Below are 18,516 nucleotides of genomic sequence, written 5' to 3' on the forward strand. Positions count from 1 at the left end.
CCTCCCTCCTCTCCCTCCTCTCCCTCTCCCTCTCATCTCTTTCTCTCTCTGTTTGTGTGTTTGATTGTTTTCTTTGCAACAGGATCTTGTTCCAGGGTGTGTTTTGTATGTCACAGTTTGCAGGTCCTTTTGCATAAATCAACCCAATCTAAGTAATTCTCCACAGGCATGTATACAGGCTAATATAGGTTAAATAGCCCCTTACAAGTGTTTCTCAATATCAAATTGACAATGAAGGATAACCACCATGCTTTGCATGACAGATGGTTTTTAGATAATAGAGATACCCTCTACCTGATTTGTGGGGTTATACAAGTGACTACTCAACTCTGCTTAATCAAATGCTTAAAACTGCACACTCAAAATAGGTACATCAACTTCTACATAAAACTCATGTAATTTAAAACAAAAGAATATAACAATACGAATTTAAGATGATTTCATTATTGGTCAGACAATGGTTTCAGGCTTGAAGCTAGACTTAGTTTCCCTTTCCTCTCAGCCCTACTCATTTGGCTCTGTGAACTAATCCCTGTTTTTCTGTTGCTGTTGTGGTTGTTGGGTTTTGTTTGTATTATTTTGGGTAATGATTTTTTTATTTACACAAAACTATTCCCACTTCTTACAATATTTGGGTTTTTCTGTGTTATATTACTGGTATACTCTTCAGATGTTCATAGATGCCACAGGTCTTCTTTGACCCTCCTATTGTATACCATTTTGTATTCTCAGATAATTTCTCTATCTTCTATTATTAAAGAAGAAATCTCAGTTTACAGTTTTAGCTTTATAATTGTAAATATCTGTTATATGCTATTCCAGGAACACCCTCTGCATACTTCAAGATCGATACATTTAACATGGAGGTGGTTATCTTTCTGAATGATAAATTGTATTACCATCCAATCTACTATTGAAATCACAGACAGGGGAGATATTCTTGACACAAACTTTATTCCTTTTTGGCATTTAATTCTCCTTGACATTTCATGCCTCTATTCCTTCCTCTTTTGTTTTTTCTTCTCTAGAACAGTCAAATTCTTCATCTCTCACATGATTATTACAACCTTCTAAATGTTGACATCCATCTATTACCCTTCCATTTCATACTCTAAAGACTAGTTAGAACGATTTGTGGGAAGGATAGAACTGAGTACACAACTTTTTGTTCTATATTCTCCCAATATAGTCTATACAGTATAGTTCAAATCCGTGTCAGTTCACAATGTCTTCTGGTGTGATATATCTTCATGTCCTTTCATAAACCCTATTCTCCATCAATACTCTTTCCAAGTTTCTCAATATGTTCTTACTGTCTGAATTCTCTTTGAATATACAAGCTATACATCCCAGAGAACATGGTTTTGAACAGTGGAAGAAATTCTTGGGCCAGTTACTCCAGCCATAACAGACTGACTGGAATATGGTTAAGTCCTGTACTGTGTTTATTGCATTATATTGTTGCAATCTGCTGGGTTCTTTCTTCTTTGAAACAAAACTCCATGTCTTATTCAAATTCTGAATATTCAACCAAATTTTCTCTCATAACCACGTGATACAGGACTACATACATACACTACAGTTAACCACATTCAACTTACTTCCAGCTATCACCTACAGACATACAGCCTCCATATCAGCTACAGCTTTCTCTATTGTCTCCCTGTCTCCACCATGATCTCTATTGCCTATTGTCTGCATCAGACCCAGCATCATTTTCCAGTACCACATCATTTGCTTACATCTTACATCATCTTACAACACTGTCAATGAATCTTCACAAAGGTAGGTAGATCCACTTCTCACTAGAGTATTTTTGTTTGTTTGTTCATTCGTTCATTTGTTATTTATTTACTCAGAGCATTATGGAAGTGTGTTCACCAAAAACATACAGACTTTGTCTTGGTTTCTTTGTATTTTTCTACCATAATCTTTAAACAGTGACTGCCTGATGGAATGGATGCTTGTGTGACTTCTTTGCCTTTCTCTGTATAACTCCTACTTTCCACCATAATCCTAGAGTGGGACTTGATCCTTTATTCAGTGTTACTAATCCCAGTACTGGATGTGTCTAAGTTGTCACTAACTGCTGCTTCACTAAGTTTTCTGTCTTGTTTCCTCTACATTAAGTATGTCTTCCTGACACATGCCAAGGTAATTGCCTAATATCCTCTGTTGCCAAGGTCATGGGAAAAATGCATACTCTTGCTAACAATATCCTGCTCTGTGAGCTTTAAATTTCTGCCCTATGAGTTCAGCCACCATATCTGTTTTTAGTTCATTGACCAATCTGTTATGATTGATAGGCACTATCTCCAATTGGTTAAACTATCTGCTTAATAACAGGTTCCAAACACCACTAACTTGAGAAATGTATAAACTACTGAAATTTCTAGATGTTCAGCTTTAGTGGAAAGAAATTGGTTCTTTCTAAATTGTCAAGCCAGACACTTAAAGAAGGAATAGTGACACAGGAAGAAAGCATCTCAGGTGGGCCAGAAGAAACAGTCATAGACTACAGTAGAGGTGGGTGACACTTCCGAGGTAGATACAGCTAATGAAGGACACCTAGAATTTTGACAGAGCCATGATTCCTAGAGACACTAATAAGTTTTGCTGCTGTGACAATGGCGTGCAAGGCCTTTAACAAATGTCACTCTCCAAATATTCTGAAAGATGGTGACTGATCAACAGTCAAGGCCAGAATTCATAAGAAGAGAATCACCAAACTTACTTGATAGAACTCTAGAGTGACACCTGCAAGTGACAGTGAAAAGATCCAAGGTGAACTGCCAGGAAGGTGAGTGAGAGGAGATTGAAGACAGGCCATAGATGAAGGCCTTGTTTAAAACTGCTTCCGTAGCTCTCCAGTTCGTCCAACAATTTTACTTTGACTTGCAATGTCTCACTTTATTGGTAACTTTAGCTTAATCTGTTCTATCAAACTGTAGAGTGACCACAGCACTACTGTTCAAGTACAAGGAGTGAGAACATTGTATCCACCTCACTGGGAACTTAACACAATGCCTTTTTGTCTTTCTGCACACTAATTCTTCCTGATCTGACAGGGATCTCTATAAATAATTTTCTTCCAGAGCTTTCTCCATCTTCATGCTCTGTTTTCATGATGCTGGGATAGAAGATGATGAAAGGATTTAAGAAATGTTGCCAGTTCCCATGTCAACAAAAACAATTATTCCCCATGTGGAAGGAATATATTGACCTAAGGGGCTCAGAGTCAGTGTCAAGGGTAGGTGGGATGAGTCTAACTAGAATGGCGTTAGAATAGCAATAATAATAATAATAATAATAATCAAAGTTGGGAGAAGTCAGAAGCAAAATGAGGGAATCAGAAAAGAGTAGATAATGGCATGGATAGGCTGTAACAAAAATATGTTCTAGGATGTGTCCACATCTGCCACTAAGAAGGAAGAAGAGACCTTTTTGAGTATACCTGTATTATGTACCCCCAGGATGCTTAAAGTCATTCCAGCTGCAGACGAAATATTCATGCTGTTTAAATCTCCATCAAAAGTCCAAATCCCATATCTTTTCCTTTCACTTGACTAAGCCTCACTCTCACATTGGGCAGTGGGTTCTTGGAAGTCTTTGAGACAAAAAAGATAAAGCTCCATGCCTGCATGTATTTTATACCTTGAAATCCCAAAGAACATACATAGCTACAGCTCATTCTGAAGAGGTCCAGTGGATTTCTTTTTTGCTCATTTTGGGATGTGTGTTTATTCTTAAACCAATCAGAGTGACCAGAATGACAGTGAGTCTGTGGAATCTAAACTGTGCTAACTCCCTCCAGGTTTGATGAGGGGTTCATCCTGAAATCTAAGTAGCTTGTCTAACAGTATACAATAGTTATTGTACATAATCTTTGTACCACCATTTTGTTGTGCCTCTTGGATATGTCAAGGCTCAAGAAGGTACAAGAGAAAATGTAGAACTTTAAAATTAAGTCAGAAAAAGCCTTGGGTAGCTCTGAGAAAGAGCTACATAGGTATAAACCAATAATAAATAAATGGTCTTATTTTCTGAGCCATCTCTCCCTCTAATAAGCAGTCTGGTCTGATCAGTGCACCCCTGCAGGGCCTGGGTAGGTGAGTTTGATTTTTATTAAGTGTGCTTCTCTTCCATAATTCTCTTTGTATTCAGGGCCAAGAGAGTTACAGGCACATAGCCAAGTACCAGAGCAGTGTTAGGGAAATCTGCTGATTGAAGGGATATATTTCAGTTCTTACAGCTGATCTTGGCCACCTGGAGGGTTGGGTGACCTTGGGGAAGTCACTTAACCTCTCTGAATTTCCCGATCTCTGTTTTTGATGGAGAACTAATCCATTATTTTTGCTATCCATGCATGGAGACTTGTAGCTTCATAGATGAAGGGAAGTCTGGTTGCATGCCAGGTGGATGATTTATGTACTCTTAAATTACTGTTTTTGTCCAACTAAGCTCACCTACTGCCCTGATTCTTTCCTCCTCCTGCTGCCCCGAGGAAATGATCTGCCATTTATTGCTCATGAGAAATTCAGCAAAATTAGTTCTTTCCAAGCTTATGTATGGGTGGGTATAAGAAGAAAAAGGAACATAGATGAAAAAAGAATAAAGGAACACTGAAATGAAGACCTTAGAAGATAAAGGAGTTTCATTTCAAGCTGCAGGTTTAACCCAGACACTGACAAGAAAGAATGTTTATTTATTTATCATGCAGAAGTGCTAAGGAGATGCTCCTGTGACTGGATTCAGTTCTGTGCCCTGTGTGTCCTCTGCTTAGAGAGCTGAATTTGCAGATAAGGCTGACATGGAGGAGCCTCAGGAACTTTTCTGGATAGTCTACAATGTGAATAATTCATCCCTAGATAACAAAAACAATTTAACTTTAAAAGGAAAAGAATTATCACTTGCGACCAACAAAATGTAATTATTAATTAATGCATTCAACAGATAGCCTTAGCAACCAGACGAAGTGACATACTCATTTAACAAATACATGTGTCCAGACTGCCTTCTATAATCACTCTCTCAGTCATGGGGAAACAGCAATCAACTAAACAAATATAATGTCTTTTCTCATAGTACTTGAATTCTAGGAATAGGAAGTAAATGACAAAGACTTACCAGATACACAAAATAATTTCATATAGTAGAAACAACTATGAAGAGAATGAAACAGATGGAGAATGACTGTATATTGAACCTATTTAGACAAGAGGGCCAAGTTCACCTAATGTGGTTGGCTTTCTGGAAATGATAATGAAAATTTTGTGGAGCTCAAGGATCTGTGTTGGGGGATGGTGTTGTGCATTGTGGATTCAGATTCTAGTTACAGAGCCCAGAGATATGGTTGCAGTTCTAATCTTGACATTGTTGTCATTCTTGGAACATCTTTTGTCACAATGTTGTATAAAAAATTATTTTCTACCTCCTTGGATTGGTTAATAAAGAGCTGATTCAGTCAATAGACGATCAGGAGAGAGGAGGCAGGACTTCCAGTTCCAGTGAGAATGGGCTCTTGTGGAAAACAGAGCAGAGAGAGGAATCTGCCGTGAAAGATTCACCCAGAGAAGGTGGTCATGTGGACCTGGACAGGGAAGTCATCATAAGGAGACTGACAGACCAGGAGCAGCCAGGCCAAGACTAACATGGCAAGTAATGGGGCACATGGTCGAGAAGTAAACTGCTAAAAAAAGGGTTAGAATAGATACATATCTGCCCAACACTCATACTTAAAGCTTTTTAATTAAAACAAAGTTTCCATGTCATTTTTTTGAGTGATAAAAGGGATAATAGAAAAGCCACCAATATTACTTATACAGATCTGAATATATAGGGGCAAAAGTTAGACTCTTCTAGTCTGAGTGTCCTCACAGAGCGTCCATGAGTTCTATTTTTATTGGAACCTTCTCCTTTCCCATCCAGACTCTCATTCAGAGTAATAACAGCAGTGGCACAATTTTGGGAAGGTTTGGAATATAGCCTTAAATGCTGGTGGAGCATCTGACCCTCAAATACAAAGGGCACAGAATAGGAAGACACTAACATTGGGACATGTAAAAACAACTTAGTGCTTGAGACAGGCTGAGACTAGATGATCCCTGAGACCAAGACAGAGACATTTTCTAAATAGAAAAGCATTTACTGTTGGATTCTCAATTTTCAAGTATTTTCGGGTTTCCTCAGGCTAGTATCACATGGGATTGGGTCTCTATATATCTCTACCCTTTGTTGTTTCCAAATATCCTTCCATGACCCTTGGAACCTGATGAAGGAAGCAGAAATACCACTACCAGACTCAACTCACAATGAAACTCTGGTTCCAAAGGATCAGAGGTTTGGAAGAATATTCCAATTTAGAGTTTTAGTGCAGAGTTCATGTCATCCAGTGTATTGTAGAGGCTTTAAAATTTATCAAAGGCAGAATATGGGACCTTTGGTGGCAGAAAAGGCATAAAATATCTACTTCTTCCTCTTCAGCCAAACACCACAATTGAACCATAGAATTTTTTATGACCATACTAAGACCTTGCCTCATTCCTAAAGATGCTTCTTTATTCAGCCTCTACCAATAAAAAAAATACATAAATTTCATCCTCAATCTTGGATCACATGATGTTAAGGTCCATTCTAACTTTTAATTATTTGACTTTTTATTCCTGATAATGATCCTATTTAATCCAACTAAGGGTTTTCAGTAGCTGATGACATTCTAAGTATCATGGATTCACTAATCAGTGTATAAAATATATATCCTGGAATGTTACTACTAGTGGCTTGGTACAGTTGATAGGTAGGTATGCAAGTAACAGAATAGAATCTGAATTTCAATGCATAACAAAATCTACTAGAAGAACAGAAGAGACAGAATGCAGTGTTTATTAGGGATGAGGAGCCTTGCATAAAACAAAGCTGGAATCTTGATAAACACAATGTGTTTTGAATAGAATTTCATAAAGATGAAATGAAAGAAGTGTATTCAGTTTTGTAAACAATGTGAGGAAGATATGTCTAGGCTCAGAGATAACTGGATGCATCTCAGAATTAACTCTTGAAGGCAGAGTGCAGGTTTTACTTTGGATGCTGAAGTAAATGGATATGGTTTGTATTTGAAGGAGACTCATTAATAACAATTATGAGCAAAATTAAATATCAAGAAGAGAAAAGAAATAATGCATCTCATTATAAAGTCTGTGTCTGAAAGGGGGAATGGAGAAAGATTTGGGGAACAGAAAATATGAGCTCTGGTTTTCATTCACCAGTTTCCTTGTATCTAAAGTGCCAATCTTGATAAATCTCGAGGAGTGAGTGGAGCATATGCCTCAGTACACAAATTACTTGATGTACTAGCAAGGTCTGCTAGAAGAGAAGTAGTGAACCTTTCACAACCATTGCCCTGTTTCCCACCTCTGGAAACACCTTTGCCAAGGTTCCTGAAGTCCATGTTCTATAATTTCTAGGATAGCTTCTGGCTCACAACAGCCCCACAAGACATCCAGAGGAAGAAATGAAACAATCATTCCATGTCAACAAGAAAACACATTCACAATATTGGCAACAAGAAAAGCAAATTCCTGGCTACGATCTAGCATTTTGAGATACATTCTGAAAAATTCTTGGTTCTAGCAACATTCTTTCTTGGCCATCAGCCATGGTAAAATCAGTCCCTTCTGGTCCATTACAAATTAAATAATCATAACTCTATTCATCAGGAAAATATACACAGAAGGGATGCATAAGCCAGCAGTTAGTATGATGACTCCCAGCCCTGCATTGACTAACTCCAAAGGCTTTGTAGTGACTGTTTCACTTGAGACTCAGAGCATCACTGTGGCAGGCAAAGCCTTCCAGCTTTCACTTGACTCTACAATTCCAGTGTAATAATAATTCAAATGGCTCCTTTGGGAGTAGACACTTCCTAGCATATTCTAGAACGTCTGTAGCTAGTAAGGGTATAGGAAAATACCAGTGGACAGTGTAATAAATGACTTATTGCACACATACAGCATATTTCAGCCAGTATTGTATGTAGAAAGTGGCCTTCCAGAACAGGGATATTTTCATTGTGTGTATCTGTGAAAATACAGGGCCAAAATAGTCACTGTTGTAATAAACTATATAATAGGAAGTGTCCAAGCATAGAAGATTCTGCTTAGGTTTCCACATCTTGCCACAGTGGCAAGATGATTTTTCAGATGTTGATATTATAGTTTGTGAGAGAATTCTGAAGCCAGGTTAGGGGTCTATCGCTGACATTTCATTATGTGTTGCTTACTGATCATGTCTGCTTTGAAATGTTCTCACTATGTTTTCTTTTTTCCCTTCCAGAAGCTACCATTTTATTTATTTAAATCCATGTTCTCTTGGTTGATAATGTAGTATTCTCCATGGGGGATTTTGTCTAAAAAGGTAACCCACAGCTTAGATAATGTCACCAGTCCCTGATAAACATGTTTAAACAAATTATAGCATGCTTGTCTGAGAGCAACCAAAATGTGATTCATGACTTGACTCCTAGGTGTTTTCAGTGCACATGTATTCTCTGACCACACTACTTTCTTAATAAAACATGCTTTGTTTACCACTTTGTATCATGATGGACTTGCGTATTTACTGAGTGCATATTTACGTTAACTGCATATTATCGTAAATAGGAAGGATTGTAGTGCTGGTCCATCTCATTGCTCAGGACCTCCAGAGACACTAGCTAAGTCATAGTAATATTAGCTAGAATTGTCTGGAGGAATGGAACTGATGAAATGAGCGTATATTACAGAAATTATTTGTTTGAGTAGTTTATACAGTTCAGGCTGTATGATCTTAAAAATGGCTGTTTGTTCTCAGAGAGGCTGAGAACTCAGTAGCTACTCATTCTATAAGCAGACTGAATCTGGTGATGTAGGCTTGGAGAATTCTTGGAGAGATGCTAGTTTTCAGCCCATGCTGGGACCTTAGATGCAATACAATATTCTCCTTTTTCGATTAGGAAAACCCAAAAGTGACTATGTGTTACTCCAGGGCACATAGTTCAGACAGGTAAAGCTATGGTTCTGATATTTATATATGAACCATAGGAGATCCCGGAAGGGTTTAATCCAGCAGGAACATCGAGCTTGTTAAGGAATTAGTGAATAATATTTTCTGCTTTTGCTTGCCTTCAAAATACATTTTAAAAACTCACTACTACTTAAAAGTACCATATATCAGGCCAGGAGCATTGTTTCCATATAATTTATAATTTCAGTAGGTGCTACAAGTCCAATAAATAAAATGGAAGGGACTTGGAAGTCAGAAAGGTTAACTGCGTCTGTGTAAAAGGCAAGCTTTTCATCAGTATCTTTCTTAAAATAGAAGGTAAAAAAATGTTCGACAAAAGAGACTTATAAGGTTTAAATACATGATAAAAGTCCCTAAATATATTTGTCATGCATGCAATCTCTAGGAACAGGGAAGATGCCATCCCTGATCTGTCAAGTCCTGTTGTCAGGTTAAGCTTTAGTTTTCCTAAAATGCTTAAGTGGAGTGCAGTGCCAGTTCTTCCCACATGATGGAGATGCAGGGCCACAAAAAGGGTTGAGAAGAATGTGTATTTATGAAGCATACTTTAGAGAACCAGAAAGTAAGGATTCTCCAGACTACAGGCCATAGTTACTTGAGGGGGCCACAAGCATATAACCTGAGATCAAACACAGGTGCTGTCATTCTGTATCTCTGCTTAATTCAAAATTCTTCTCAAGGTGAAGCGGACAAAGCAATGGGCCCTTCTAAATGATACTCACTTTAAAAAATGTAAGAGGATGTTTATTTAAATTCCTGTCCTTCAGCTTTCCTGTTCTCTTTCTGTCTGGGTTATGTCTGTGCTTAAGGAACAGTTGCTTGGAGCTTGTTATCCAACATGTTAGTGGGAGAAATAAGTGTTGGGTGCTGTTGGGTGCATCTGTAAGAAAAGATGTGAAATGGGAAAGGACACTAGTTCAATGCCCATCCATACATGCCACCTACTCAGTGTTCTGCTCATCTGTTAAATCTGTGAGAAGCCTTTGTGCCTGGGCAAGTGAGAGATTGTATATGTATGCATTACATGTGTAGTTATGCTAATGTGTTATTTATGTACAGTAATGTGTGCATGAGTATGTCCATGTGAGATTGTGTGTGCATAGATATATGTTGCCCATGCTCATATGTCATTACTTAATGAGTGGGCATGGATGTTTATATAATGACTAAGCACATATATAATTACTTTGTGCAAGTGTGTTTGGATTATGCTTATGTATGTTTCTGGTTCATTCTTATATGTGTTCTGTATATATGAGCACAATTATACACACACACACACATATTCAATCATGTGTACATGGGTATTCACATTAGGTCAGCTCTAGTGTGATGCTGTGTGCATGTATGTGTCCCAGTTCCCAGTTATTATCTTCCTTCAAAGGAGATTGCCTCAGTCTGCACCACAATTCTATTCCTCTGAAATACAAACTATGTGAAATAGAAAGAGGCTAGGCTTATAAACAATAGGTCTTCCAAGAATAGAAAGAAAGAGTGCAAAAGAATCCTTGCTTTGAGTGTGTCTGTGATATGTGCATGTGGTGTTAGGGATGCTATGGGAAGTAGACCTAGAGGAGAGCAACACTGATTAGTCATCCTACATCAGGAACTTACAAAGCAAGAATCTTTGTCATATATCTAGAGAGGAAAATATAAGGACTGTGACCAGAAGATGAAAACTGGTGGTACTGAAAAGATGGTCTTTGTGTGTGTGTGTGTGTGTGTGTGTGTGCGCGTGCGCGCACAAGCATAAATTGTGCATCTTTTCCATTTTATTTTACAAAGATAGAACTCAAATTTTAAGTCACAATTGATTTCCAGAAATCGTTATTTCTAAACATCCCCAGTCAAATTCCCCGTTCTTTTATATCTTTAGAATTTGAATGAAATTGCTTTGTGTTTTTAATCTTACATGATGATAGAAAGGACTGTTCACGTGTCCCACTGGCTTAGACATTCCAGGCATGGGTTTTCTCTTTCTACCCTCGTCCCTTTGTGACCTGTGTCCTTAGGCCCTCATTCATGCCGTACATGGTTCCCCAGGATAGAGAGCAAGGTAATAATCTCTGTTTGATTTTTCTCTTTCTTACTTATGATGCGACTAAGAAACATTTTCCCACACATTGATATTTGTGAAGACTATTTTCAGACACAAGCAAGTTGGAGAGGCTGTGTGGGTGGGATTTCAGAGAGAATGTATTATGATTTTTTGTTACCATTGTTATTTACTAAACTTTTATTCAAGGACTGTGATGGGAGATTGACAAAACAACTCCCATCCTATGATCAATTATTGCTGGAAGACAATAAATATCTATTCAGTGTTTCCTTTGTGTTCTCAGAGAGAAGGATGTATTGATTGCCTTTAATGTTGAGGCCTTTCTGAAAACACCAGGTGGGCAGTCACGACTGGTTTTGCTAATGCGATAATCTTTGTGAGCCTAGTTTATATGAAGACAACAGCAATAAGAATAAAAATAGTAATTTACTCTGGTACTAGCTGTTAAGGTTTATAAAACAATGACATATATCTGCACTACCAAAATTGAGTTCTTGCAGCTCCCCTATGAGGTAGTTATAAATTTAATACGTTTCATTGATGAAGAAACCAAAGCTGAGAATATTCGTTTGGAGCTAATATTTGGCCTTTCATTTCAGATCAAAGGACAGTTAAACACATATTTCTTTAGATATAAATGCTGAGGTTAAGTAAGACAGAACCAAGTCAATCAGGCAAAAGGTAGACCTAGAGTTCAAAGTCCCATTTGGAAAGACATCTGCTAAAAGGTCCAGCTTGACCCATTAAATAGAAATTTTTGGCCATGTAGGTTTCTCTAAACCTTAATTTGTCTGTCCTGAGTGTAGGGATAGTGGCATGTTGACCTTTAGAATATTAAAGGAGATAACTCATGTAAAATGTGCAGTATGTGTTCAATATTTGCTCCATCTTAAAATGCAAGGTAATGTGTATGAGAATCATAAATTCCTAGGCCCCCTTTAAGCTATTAGCAGATACCAGAGGGAGAAAAAACACGTTATTTATCCATTTCACCACACAAAATTACCATAAAATATAGCAACTTCTAACAATCAGAGAGGTATCAACTAAATCAAAAATGCATGTAAAACATAAGCATAAAGACTTCAGTTGATTCGCAGTAGAAATTGTGTAGTGGCATGTACTGGTGATCTTAGAGATGGGGAGACAGAGCCACATCACCAAGATTCACTGGTCATCTAGCTTGGCCTACATGGGAGGTTCCAGGTTAGTGAGAAACTGCATTTCAAATCAAAGGTGGGCAGTGCCTGCTGATCTACGCTTGAGGCTATAGTCTGCCCTCTGTGAGGTTGTATTCTGCCCTTCACACATGCAATGAGCATATGTACATACACACAGATATACCAGACAAATGCCTTCTCACACAATAAATATATGTGCACTCCACATATAACCACACAATTATAGCAACAAACATTTTTTGTTACTCTTCCTGGCTGTCAAAATTTATGACCAGACTTTAGTTGATCTTAGCTTAGAATCTTACAGCTCATTGCAGGTAGCATGTAGGCTTGGATTATGGTCCTCTGAGGGATTTGATAGCCATGACTAGAGGATCTGCCTCTCTGGTATTCATCTGGCAGGCTGATGGAGACTGTAACAAGGGGCTAATTTTCTAGTTACCTAGATATTTTTCCACAACATTGCTTGAGTGTCAATATGATATGGAAGCTGACTTTGTCTGAGGAGAGCCATCCAAGGCCGCATTGTGAAAGAAGCAATGTCATTACAGTTGTCTTTGGGAGTCTGATCACATTTCCACTGTTTTGATAAGGTTTTATGGATTAGTTTGGTTAGCTATATTTGATCTGGAAATTGCCAACACAGGGAAGTCGAAACATAGAATCACTGAGAGCAGAAATTTTTATAGATTGGCACTGGGAGTTTTGTATTAGAATTTTTTCAGAGCTCGGCATCTTCTACAAAGCAATGCTTGGGCATATCTGAAAATGTGTGCAATAATCTCGTAACTCCTACAGAGTCTCAGTAATCAACACATCTCAGAAATCATATCCCAGTCCTTTTTTCTCTGTTTGTTTCAATAATGTGAACATTCTAGTTTCTGTGCTCCAGCCCATTATAGTACAGGGATGCATCTGCCACTGCCCATTCAATGTGATACATTGTTTGCCTAGCTCAATTGAGTTCTAAGATACACCTAGGGCCCTTCTTGACTATGAAGATTGCAGGGTACATCATGCAGAGATTTTAGTCTTGGGTTTGGCTGGGGACCTGATTTATCCAAACCATCTCTGGAGATTCTTAATTTTAAACAAGTTCAGGGAATCTTATAGTAATTTATACAAGAACTGATCTATGGAAAGGTGCACTTAGTGCCTCTCTAAAGACACAGCCTGTATCAAGGCAGCCATGATAATGTCAGGTACACTCCCACTGTTAACCCCTTCTACCACACTTGCCTTGCATGTATGCTTTTATGTACATCCCAATACTGTCCCTTCCACTACCAGAACTGAATTAACAGCCTAGGGAAACACACAGAGAATATTTGTGTGTTTTGTCTACTCAGACAGGCAGGAGGTATCCTGTGCATTTGGAGATAATTTTTTGGTTAAATTATATTTTTCTTTTCATGTTTGATGCAACAAATTGGCTTCTTTGCAGTTCCTTCTCTCTCCTTCCTCATTTCCTGCTGTGGAGATGAATCTCCTACATAAAAACAAACCCTAACACACTCATAATCAGTCTGCTCATAAACCAACATTTTCAGCCAAAGTACTGCACAGAGAGCAAATAAGTAAGCAGAACCCTTTGCTTGATGGCTGAATATTTCCTAGAATTCCACTGTTGCTGTGTGACCTCTTGACTGTTAAATAGAGCTAAATCTTTTCTGGAAAAAAAACTGTGAGGTTTGTTTCTGGGCATTACTACCCTGCTCATGTTCTTTGACTTCATATTTTGCATATGCATAATTTTTACTCAGGAAAATGAAATGGCTGTGGAGTCAACTGTCATGTCTTCTAGTCTAATAAGAGAAAGGTATGGGAGACATAATTTAAATGCAAAAGAGTACCTTAAGGGAACTGAGCATAAAAGAACTTAAGCAAATATAAGGGAAGTTCAGAGAAGGGCATGACAATTCATTTGAAGTTCCAGACATAGAATGAAACATTGAAGATTGGTGCTGGAGACTCTACCAGATAAGATCACAAGACTTCAATTCCACTTCTACCAATATTAACTCTTTGACAATGGGGTTAAATTGCTACTATGTGACTTTGGAACAGGAATAGGGATCACCAGTATGATGAGACTTCAGAGTTGGATGAAATTTATAATTAGACGTTATTATGTATCTTCAGATTGTTTTGGGGCAAGGTTGTGTTTATTATACGCATAGACAAAAATCACCATTGAGAGCATTTTAACTTACAGAACTGATAGACTTAAAGTCACCAATGCTGGATCTATCTTGGTGAGGAGTGTATTGTGGTATTTTTCTATTATTTGAAATTCTGTTCCTGAAAGAATTGGAAGAATTAGGCTAAGGTATCAGGGACATAGTTTATTTCTTTCTGGTAAATGTTCATCTCCACAATTACTTCTGATAAAATGATTTTGGGAGTGACCATGAAAATAGTACAAAGCTTCTGGCAATGATTGATGATTCAACCCCCAGAGAGATTTTTGTGTGTGTGTTTGGGCCCGTGTGTATATATGCGTATGTGATGTGTATGGAGTCCTGTGGGTCTGGGGAAAGGTTAGAGTTAGACGTCTTCCTTAGTCAACCTGTATGTTACTTACTGGGTTCCTTGCTTAACCTGGACCTCAAAGTTCATTAGTCTCACTAGCCAGCTTCCTTTAGAAATTCTCCATCTCTGCCTCCTGATCACTGAGCTTATTGCAGGATATCACACTTTCCCAGGTTCTTGTCTGTGTGCTGGGGAGGTGAACTCCAGGCCTCATGTCATGTGCTATGGGCTTTATCGTCTGAACCGTATCTCCAGCCCTAAAGACAGCTTTTGACAGGAGTGTAGATTTAAATCTGACATCACATTTGCCAAGCTTGAAGGTCACCGAATATGTTCTTCTCTTTTTATTTCCAAAGAAAAGATCCTTTGAAAAGTGAATGATAAGCAATGAAGTTCATTTTCCCACCAAATAAAGTGCATGGCAAGCAGCACAAATTGGCAAGGTTCACTGAAAACAGAAGCGGACTTCTGAAAAGTACTTTTGGCAAAATCAATTGCCATGAACTACAGGAGTTTTTCTTCTGACATCCAATGTCTGGATGCTGTGACAGGGAGCTGACTAGGTATAGATTATAGATACTGAGGTATATTCTGCCTAGAAAGTGATAGAGAAGTAGTCCTTGGTTTGGAAAGTGAAGGCAATAAAATTCCCTAGTGAAATCATTTTTTTTTGTTGTTAAATTTCTTTTAATGTAGCAATAGTATGTTCCATTTTATTTGGTATCATTCTTTTAACATTTCATTGATTCTTTATAAATTACATATCATGGACCCAGTCCTACTCATCTCCCTTTACTTTTGTATCCATCCTCTGCTCTTGCAGCCTCCATACGAAAAGAAAATACTACTGCTACTACTACTACTACTAATAATAATAATAATATACTTTTGTGAAAGCTGTAGTGTGTCACAGTGTGTCACACGGTATACCTGCTTGTCCACACAACTTTACCTGCATGTTCATTGCAATGAACTATTGATCTGTTTTGAGAACTCTGGCTTCTGCTACTCCATCAGTACTGAATTCTCACCAGCACTCCTCTATGTCATCATGTTGTTGCCCTGTGTCATGGAGATACTGCAGCTTTGGATCTGAATAACTGGTTCTTACATGTGCTTCTACAGATCATAGATGAGATATAGATGAGATAAATGTTGGGGTGGGACAACTCAAAGCCATGGATCTAGGCCTGGGAGATAGTTGTGTGGATGATCCTGTCAGTTTTTCTGTGCCTGTCTCACCGGGATGAGCTCCCCAGCACTGTTCCAGGTAGTTTGTCCAATGCTGCAGCTGGCAAGAGGTGGGGATATCTCTCTTGCTATCATACTCTCCAGCTGGGTTATCCACTTCCCTGACACCAGGGTAAGCTCTACTATGCTGTCCAGGAAAGGAGCAGGGACCATTTTCATGAGTGCTGCAGTTGGTGAAGGACAGGAACAGCTCTCCTACTCTTTGGGCTGGGACAGCGCTCTCATACTCATATCCTGAAGTTCAGCTCCCTATCATCTGCTCCCTCACCATCAGGGTCAGCAGTACAATGCTGCCTGGGAAAAGGGCAGGGACACCTCTCCCAAGCATAGTGGCCAGAAATGGGTGGGGTTCACTTATCACAGTGCCTCAGGTGGCAGTCCAGACCAAGAACATTCACATGACCCCTGGTGGCAACTCAGGCCTGGTTCATCAGTCTAGAACTCAGGTGTGATAGCATCACAGATCCAGACATAGTCTCTGGATGTCCCCAAGGCCTCAGGTGGCAGCACAGATCACACAAATTAGCAGATCTCTTCACAAGACCATAGCCCTCAGACATCTACATGTTCCCAGTAGCAGTCTAGACCATGGACACCTGCTTGGCCTTTGGTGGTAACTCAGACCACAGACATTAATACTGACATCAGCTGCAGTGGAACCAATCCCAGCCTTGTTCAGGAACTCATCATGACCTCCTCATATCCTCCTGCTCCTCATCACTGTGGAATCTCCATTTCCATCTTACTCCACAGTGTATGAACTTCTCAGCTTTCTCTTTCATCTCTTCATCAAATTGCAGCAGGCACTTGGATGTCTTTATTCCAGCTGCCATGGCAGGCCTGGTTGGAGCTGGTTCTTAGAAATGTTTTTCTTCCAGCCTGGTCCCAAGCCCTGCGTAAGCATGGCCATGGTAGATGCTTGAGTCTTTGTTAAATTTTTTAAGGCAGATATTGGGAGAAGAATAAAGATAAGCAATGAAATTATGCCTCTACAGGAAAACCTATAAATTTGGGAAAAAATATATGGGATTAAATTTCTGAAGGAAAGCCAAAGAATGTAAAGTTTATAAAGTTGAAACAGTAGGTGTTTTGCTGATGTTTCTCCTCCTATGTTTTGGTACTGGAGATTGAATCAAGCAGTTTGTTCATGATAAGCAAATTCATTACCCACCATTGAGCATTATTGCCAGCTCTAGCATCAACTCCTGTAGCATCTTTCAGACATGTGACAACTCTTTGAGGACACTGTCAATTCTCTCCCTCTCCTATAGATGGAAAGCTTGAGAACGAGAGAGTTAATATGGCTCATGAGTGGTCCTACAATATGAAAATTGTGGAGCCATGGGTTAATTATCATCACTGAACGGGGCAACAATAATATGTATGCCCCTGACTCCTGTGTAACTTTTTCTGTTAATAAAAAGACATGGCATAATTCATCTATAACCACAACAGTCAAGAGAAAACCTGGCATAGATTAAGCTTACAATTCTTATTTATTGAGTAAAAATGTTAAGATCTTCTTTTCTTCTGGAATACGGCATATATATGTATTTATAGGGAGTATAACTGCATATTTCCAGCCAGATGAGTTAGATTGCTGGAGTGGTGGTCAGTGTTGATGAAACAAAGTATGCCCAGCTCTTAGTAAGCCCTTATGAATAAGTATAAACCCTTATGATTAAGTCTGCAAACACTTAGTAGGAGAAATAAGAACCGGTACAACATTTACTAGTAAACCTAGTTCCAAAGCCAAAGTTCATACTTGGCACAGAATTCTCTCTCAATCCTTTACTAAACTCAGTGGTCCAGAGAAGAAGAAGCCATAACTGCACCCTCCAAGCTACAGGCTGGCATCACAAGCTGTGCACTAATTAGACTCTGATAATCTGTATAAATTAGCATTTGCTAGCGATAAATATCACACATTGAGCCTTAAATAATACATTAGACTTAATTGAATAAATGCATATATTAGGGCCCTATAATGCATATTTGCCATAATGAGTTATTTCCATGCACAAACAAACAGCAACTCTGATTAATCAGCTGGGGCAATAGTTCTATTAAGGCTCTAGGTACTGTGAAGGAGATCTCAAGAGGCAGTAAAGAAGTATAAATAAGAATTATTTTTCCTTGATAATTTTGGCTGGATTTGACATCTTGGGAATATCTAGCCCTTTGAAACCCTGGCATTTTGAGGTGCAGTCAGATCTATACTCACCACTTGACACTTTCAATTTGCATTTGAGCCTCTACTCTGTTTTAACTAACTGAGATATTGGGTATGTCACTTGAGTTTCCTTTATGCAGCTATCCTATTAGTTCAATCACTATATTTATCTTACCTAATATAGAAATGATTAAAGAGAGACCATGGTTCTAGAGATATGGCTCAAGGCTAGATCACTTACATGTTTGATGGACAGTATT

Source organism: Grammomys surdaster, unplaced genomic scaffold (assembly GCF_004785775.1).
Source record: "Grammomys surdaster isolate TR1022 unplaced genomic scaffold, NIH_TR_1.0 363, whole genome shotgun sequence".
Taxonomy (NCBI): Eukaryota; Metazoa; Chordata; class Mammalia; order Rodentia; family Muridae; genus Grammomys; species Grammomys surdaster.